Raw genomic sequence first — 7543 nt, 5'->3', positions numbered from 1 at the left:
CCCCAACCCTTATCTGCGCTACATTGCGCATGCGCGCCCTTCACTTTTCTTTTAGCGTGTTTTTTTCCTCTCTGAACAAGGAACAAAGCAACCCCAGACAATCATTTTGGCCTTCATTGGGCCTCGTCAGTGAGGTGTAGCAGTATTCCTCTAAGCACACTGAGCAAGGAGTCCACGTCTGGTTTCCCTTTTTTCCCATAGGGAGACTAAATACACACAGAGAGAAATGCACTCACAGGAACGGACAACCAGCTCAATACCATTGTTAGCCTGTTCTATGGCGATTTACCACCTGGGTGCAACTTCTTTTAGCCCAGCAATGCTTTTCACAGAGTAGAACTCTCCTGTAGTATATCAGTCTGATCCCGCCTATTACGGTCAGTCCAGCGCCGAAATACCAGGCAATTCCTCTCTGAACAAGGAACAAAGCAACCCCAGACGATCGTTTCGGCCTTCATTGGGCCTCGTCAGTGAGGTGTAGCAGTATTCCTCTAAGCACACTGAGCAGGAGTCCACGTCTGGTTTCCCCTTTTTCCCATAGGGAGACTAAATACACACAGAGAGAAATGCACTCACAGGAACGGACAACCAGCTCAATACCATTGTTAGCCTGTTCTATGGCTATTTACCACCTGGGTGCAACTTCTTTTAGCCCAGCAATGCTTTTCACAGAGTAGAACTCTCCTGTAGTATATCAGTCTGATCCCGCCTATTACGGTCAGTCCAGCGCCGAAATACCAGGCAATTCCTCTCTGAACAAGGAACAAAGCAACCCCAGACGATCGTTTCGGCCTTCATTGGGCCTCGTCAGTGAGGTGTAGCAGTATTCCTCTAAGCACACTGAGCAAGGAGTCCACGTCTGGTTTCCCCTTTTTCCCATAGGGAAACACAGCACACAGAATAAGTCACACACAGAGCAAGTACACAGCTAAGGTTAAAAGCAAAAATGGAAGTTAGTTACCGCATCTAGCCAAATGAGTCAAGCCCAAGAACCACATCAAGGTTTCTCCCATCATGGGTCCATAATACAGCCAAGCAATGCATGCTCTCAGTGGAAACCACCCAAGGGTACACAGGCCTTATGTAATCTCCCTAGAAACATACAAAACACGGAAATGTACTGCATATACTGCATATATATATATATATATATATATATATACAGTATATAAATATATATATATATATATATATTCTTATCTTGCATCACTTAGCTTACCATGCTCCACTGATACTAAGCTCACACAAGACACATTCTAATCTTCTTTCTGTTTTACCATCTATCATCTGGCAGCTGGGGATGACTTGCCTAAAATGCACAGTGAAGAAATGTGAGGCTAAAGCTAAGCTTTTATTATACACAGGCTAAAATGCTATCACATAGAGTAGACCATAAGCTGCAGCAGTCTTACACGTTTTGGCTCACTGCCTTACTGATAGACCATGAAGCTCCTGGTCAGACAGCCTACTTTTTCATACATATAGCTCTTAAGGATAATTATGATTGGATTGGACCCCATAACAGGCAATATTATTCTACATTCACAAAGTATGCATCTTAGACATACAAGATTTGGAATTCTCAAACACATTAGACTCAAAGGAATTGTTCAACTGATAAGGCCTATCTAGAACAATCAGAAAAATTTCCATACTATCTGATAGGTAGGGCCTATAAAGAAGTAAGTGCAATTGATAGAAGTTTATTATAATAGGAGGGATTTTGAAAAGGAGAGATATCGTAAATAATATTCCAGTAGACAAACTACAGTAACTCATTTGAGAAAATTTTGAGAACAGTTAAATTCTGTCTGCCCATTTTACATGGGGATGAGGATATTTAACCCTGGGTAATATACTGATCCCTACTGAAATTAAGATGGTAAATTCAAACAGGCAGAATTTGTCTGCATTGGGAAGACCACTTGAAATATGGTGCTAGTAGATGTAAAGTGTGACAATTCACAATAGTAAGGAACAGTTTTCTAAATGTTTTCAATGGATGCTCGCACAAATCGTCCCTCTACACATGTTATATGTCTGATAAATTGTGTTCTTTGTAGGAAATCATTTTCTAAGGAGATGGAGCCTTTCTCCTCTATGTCAGAGCAGTGTCTGAGGGAGCACACCGGTTAGGAGACTTCACAGTGATGTTTGGAGCCAAGTAGTTTTGGAGTGCAGACAGTTTGATCCAGACACAGTTACAATATATGTGTATGCTGACAGATGGTCAGAGAATCAGACAATAGCAGCATACTTCCAAAGACTGCTACTACAAGTTAGGCATTTTGGTTTCCCTCTTACATATATGGATAGTTCCAGAACTGAGTACTGTAGTAAGAATTATCTTTGACTGTTTTGATGTCTTGCCTAACCCAAGTACACCCTCCCTACCCCAACTGACACCCACTTTTAAAGAAACAAGGTGGGTCCAAATACACAACTGATGACCCCTGTACTGTAGATACTGATATAAGGGGGGTCACTGGGACTCCCATGAACACAGAGGATAGGTACAACCTGGAGCAGGTTTTTTCCATTCCCCACAAAAAACAGAAGGGGGGAGAGGAGGGCCAAATTTTTACCTGGGTCAGAACAGGTATCCAGTCAGGAGAGGGAGATACAACAGCAAGTACCAATAACCAATAGTGTTATAAACCTCTCACACTATACGTTAATTGATAAAGAGACAAAAGTACTAAATCTTGGTTTGGGCTTTGCACCATCCAACAAGTTCAATTTGTTTAGAACACTATTGGATGTCAATAAATTAACCAGAGAACTCACATTAAGAAAATTATTTTCTGGGGATGACAGTGCACTAGTCATGGAATGTACGGGGGAGGATTTAGTTATTAAAGGGCAACAAGCTAATGACAATCTTACTTTTAGTGAGAGTTGTGACCTAGCATCCTTGGAAATATTTTTACAGGAAAGATGCATTACTGATGGCGTCGAGATGAAGATAGAAGATGCCGCCTGGATGAAGCTAGAAGACGCCACCTGGATAAATGAAGACTTCGCTGCCTGGATGAAGACTTCCCCCCACATGGATGAGGATGGATGTCCGGACTTCAAAAACTGTAAGTGGATTGTCAGGGGTTAGTGTTAGGTTTTTTTAAACTTTTTTTGAGTGTTTTTTTTTTTAGATTAGGGTTTTGGGTTTTCTTAAAAGAGCTAAATGCCCTTTTAAGGGCAATGAAAAAGAGCTGAATGCCCTTTTAAGAACAATGCCCATACAAATGCCATTTTCAGGGCTATGGGTAGCTTAGTTTTTTTTAGAGTTAGGTTTTTTATTTTTGGGGGGTTGGTTGGGTGGTGGGGTGATGGGTTTTACTGTGAGGGGGTCTTTGTATTTTTTTTACAGGAAAAAGAGCTGATTTCTTTAGGGCAATGCCCTACAAAAGGCCCTTTTAAGGGCTATTGGTAGTTTATTGTAGGCTAAGGGTTTTTTTTATTTTGGGGGCTTTTTATTTTGATAGGGCTATTAGATTAGGTGTAATTGTTTTCATTTTGGATAATTTTGTTTGTTATTTTTCGTTATTTAGTGTTTATTATTTTTTGTACTTTAGTATTTTTTATTTTTTGTAATTTAGTATTTTTTATTTTTTGTAATTATAGATTTAATTTTTTTTAGTAGTGTTAGCTTTTTTAATTTGTAATTTAATCTATTTAATTGATAGTTTTTTAATTCTAGTATAATAGTAATGTTAGTTTAATTTATAGTTTAAACTTAGGTTTTTTTAATTTCACAGGTAATTTTTTATTTATTCTGCAGGGGGCGGTATTGCACCAGCAGTTCACAAGAACTGCTGGTGCAATGATAAATGCAGACAGCGTATCATGTCTGCCGGAACATTAATAAATTGACCCCATAGTCTAACATTACAGTATTTAATTAATTTCACAATCGTATTGATTTTACAATCACTTAATCTGTTAGCATTCACAGAAACCTGGCTCTACTCCCCTAACACAACTGCTGTAGCCTCTCTGTCTTATGGCAACCTGCACTTCAGTCACATTCCCAGGCCAGGAGACAGACAAGGAGAGGGAGTAGGCATTCTCCTGTCTCTATGTACCTTCCACTGCATTCCTTTCTTTTCTCATATTTTGAAGTTCACGTTATCTGCTTCTTCTTTCCTGTAGCTCTCTGTGTTGCTGTTATCTATCGGCCCCCATAGCCCCACATCACAATTTCTAGACCACTTTGAAGCTTTGCTCCCACACTTCTTATCTCATCGTAGGGGGCTTCAACATACCCGCTGACAATTCTAACATGCCTGCTGCCTTTAAACACCTCTTTTGGATGGTCCCAGTGGACAACATATCCAACACACTGTGAAGGCAACTCAGTTGACCTGGTCTTAACCAATCTCTGTGCCATTTCCAACTTCTCTAACCTTCGCTTTCCTCTCTCTGACCACCATCTACTAACGTTCTCTCTTACTCTACTTGCTGCATCCTTGCATGCCCCCCAAAAAACTGTTACCTTAAAGGAATTTAAATTACTTGGATAACACAGAATTTTTCTCTTAACTGAATCCTCTACTCCAAAATGTTATCCCTCTCTTGCCAAGGCCTTGTGGCTTTACAGTATAATTCAGTACTAAAATCAACATTTGACAAAGCTGCATGCTCCACTGTTCGCTATACATCGCACACTCGACAACAACCATGGCACATCAAACAGAACCGATATCTTCAGTGATGTTCATGGACTGCTGAATTTCAGTGGATGAAATAACACATCTGTGTTGAATTTCTGCACTATAAATCCATCCTTAAGTCTTACATCTCTTCCCTCCGCCTGGCCAAATAAACCCAACCCCAGAAGGCTGTTCTAAACCTTTAACTCCCTTCTAAATCTGCCTGTACCTCTGCCCACTACCAAACTCCCTGATCAGATTCAGGGCCGCCACTAGAAATTTTGGGGCCCCTGACTTAACCATTGATCAGGGCCCCCCCCCCCCCCCTCCTTTGACAATTTTTGACCAAGTGACTAAAACGTATATGCACTTTATTCTTAAGTGTCTATTTAAACTTGGAAATGTTGTAAAGGTAGTAACATACACTGAAACACACACACTCACACATAAGGATTCACATATAGACACTCTAGCAAACACGCAAAGAAACACAGACACCCAGACACTTAGCACTTGTTTACATTGACCTGACAAGTAATGAGGTAAACTACAGTTTTGTAAAAAAAAGGAGATTTAGAAAACAAAATATGGAGTTCTGATTATCTTTTTGTAAAGGAAGATGCCAACTAAATGATGACAACAGCATGCAGTGGCTGAAAGGAAGGGCCCTGAACTGCCTAAACAATAATTTAAAGGTTAAATGGTAGATTGGTGACTTCCGAAAAGGTCTCATTTGTCTCAAAGTCTGTAGAAAGATGTCAATAATCAGTAGTAAGGTCAAAATGTCCTAAAAAGGAACAGACAATGGACACACACACACACAAACTCAAACTTGCACATACACCCAAGGACACACCAACAGAGACAGCCTCAGAAAACACACAAAGACATACACACACAGAGACACCCACAGAAAACACATAAAGACATACATACACACCCTCACTGAGACATCCACAGAAAACACACAAAGACATACACACACCCTCACAGAGACACCCACAGAAAATACACACCCTCACAGAGACATCCACAGAAAACACAGACATACACACCCACCCTCACAGAGGCATCCAGAGACAATACACAAAGACAACACATGCCCACCCTCACAGAGACACCCATAGAAAAAGCTCAAAGACATATGCACACACCCTCACAGACATCCACAGAAAATGCACAAAGACATACATAGAAACATAGAAACATAGATATTGACGGCAGATAAGAGCCATAGGCCCAGCAAGTCTGCCCCACCTTACCTAACAGTATAAACTTATCTAGTTCGTAGGATAGCCCTATGCTTGTCCCATGCATTTTTAAAGTCCCCCACAGTGTTTGTTGCTACTACCTCTTGAGGAAGTTTATTCCATAAATCAATCACTCTTTCTGTAAAGAAGTGCTTCCTCAAATTACTCCTGAATCTACTACCCTTTAGCTTGAGCTCATGACCCCTTGTTCTTGAATTTTCCATTTTATGTAAAATACCCACAGCCTCAGTTTTACTAAACCCTTTAATGTACTTGAAAGTTGCTATCATATCACCTCTTTCCCTTCTCTCCTCTAAGCTATACATATTTAGGTCATTGAGCCTATCCTGGTAAGTTTTATTTTTTAGACCATGTACCATTTTGGTAGCCCTCCTTTGCACAGATTCAAGTTTGTTAATATCCTTCTGAAGATATGGCCTCCAGAACTGCACACAATACTCAAGATGAGGCCTAACTAATGATCTATAAAGTGGCATAAGAACCTTACTATTTCTGCTGCAAATACCTCTACCAATACATCCAAGCATTCTGCTAGCCTTACTCGCTGCCTTACTACATTGTTTACTAAGTTTTAAATCATCTGAAATAATAATTCCCAAGTCCTGTTCCTCGTCTGTAACAGTCAGTAAAGTGTCATTGAGTCTGTAATTAACATTTGGATTTTTCTTCCCTAAATGCATTATTTTACACTTTGCTGTGTTAAACTTTAGATCCCAGTCGTTTGTCCAATCCTCCAATTGTTGTATATCACTTCTCATTTTGTCTACCCCCCCTGGAACATCCACTCTGTTGCAAATTTTTGTATCATCTGCAAAGAGACATACTTTCCCCTGTAGCCCTTTGCTGATATCGCAGATAAATATGTTAAACAAAACAGGCCCCAGAACTGACCCCTGAGGAACACCACTAGTAACAGCCCCCTCTTCTGAATGAACTCCATTTACTAAGACACTTTGTTTTCTGTCCTTAAGCCAGCATTCCACCCAGTTCACAATTTTTGAATCTAGACCAAGGAGATATAGTTTGTGAATAAGTTTATTGTGTGGGACGGTGTCAAATGCTTTGCTGAAATCTAGATATGCTACATCAACTGCTCCTCCCTTGTCTAATACTTTTGTTACATAATCAAAGAAGTCAATTAGATTAGTCTGACATGATCTCCCTGAAGTAAAACCATGCTGATTTTGGTCCTCTAAATTGTTTGTCTTTATGTAAGTCATAATTCTTTCCTTTAAGAGGCTTTCCATTAATTTCCCTACTACTGAAGTTAAACTAACTGGCCTGTAGTTGCCAGATTCTTCTCTACTGCCCTTTTTATGAAGAGGTATTACATTTGCTATTCTCCAATCATCTGGGACAGCTCCTGTTAATAGTGACTGATTAAACAGATCAGTTAATGGGACAGTTAGCACTGAACGAAGTTCTTTTAAAACCCTTGGATGAATATTATCAGGACCCACTGCCTTTGTAACATTTATTTTTGATAATGCTAACAAAACCTCATCCTCTGTAAAAAGATTACTGTTAAGCTTGTTTCTATTTTGCATAGCATCCCTTAATGTAGACATTGTATCTTCACAATCTTTAGTGAAAACAGAACAGAAGTAATCATTGAGACAGTCT

The sequence above is a fragment of the Bombina bombina genome, chromosome 1 (assembly GCF_027579735.1).
Source record: "Bombina bombina isolate aBomBom1 chromosome 1, aBomBom1.pri, whole genome shotgun sequence".
NCBI lineage: Eukaryota > Metazoa > Chordata > Amphibia > Anura > Bombinatoridae > Bombina > Bombina bombina.
This window is presented reverse-complemented; position numbering follows the sequence as displayed.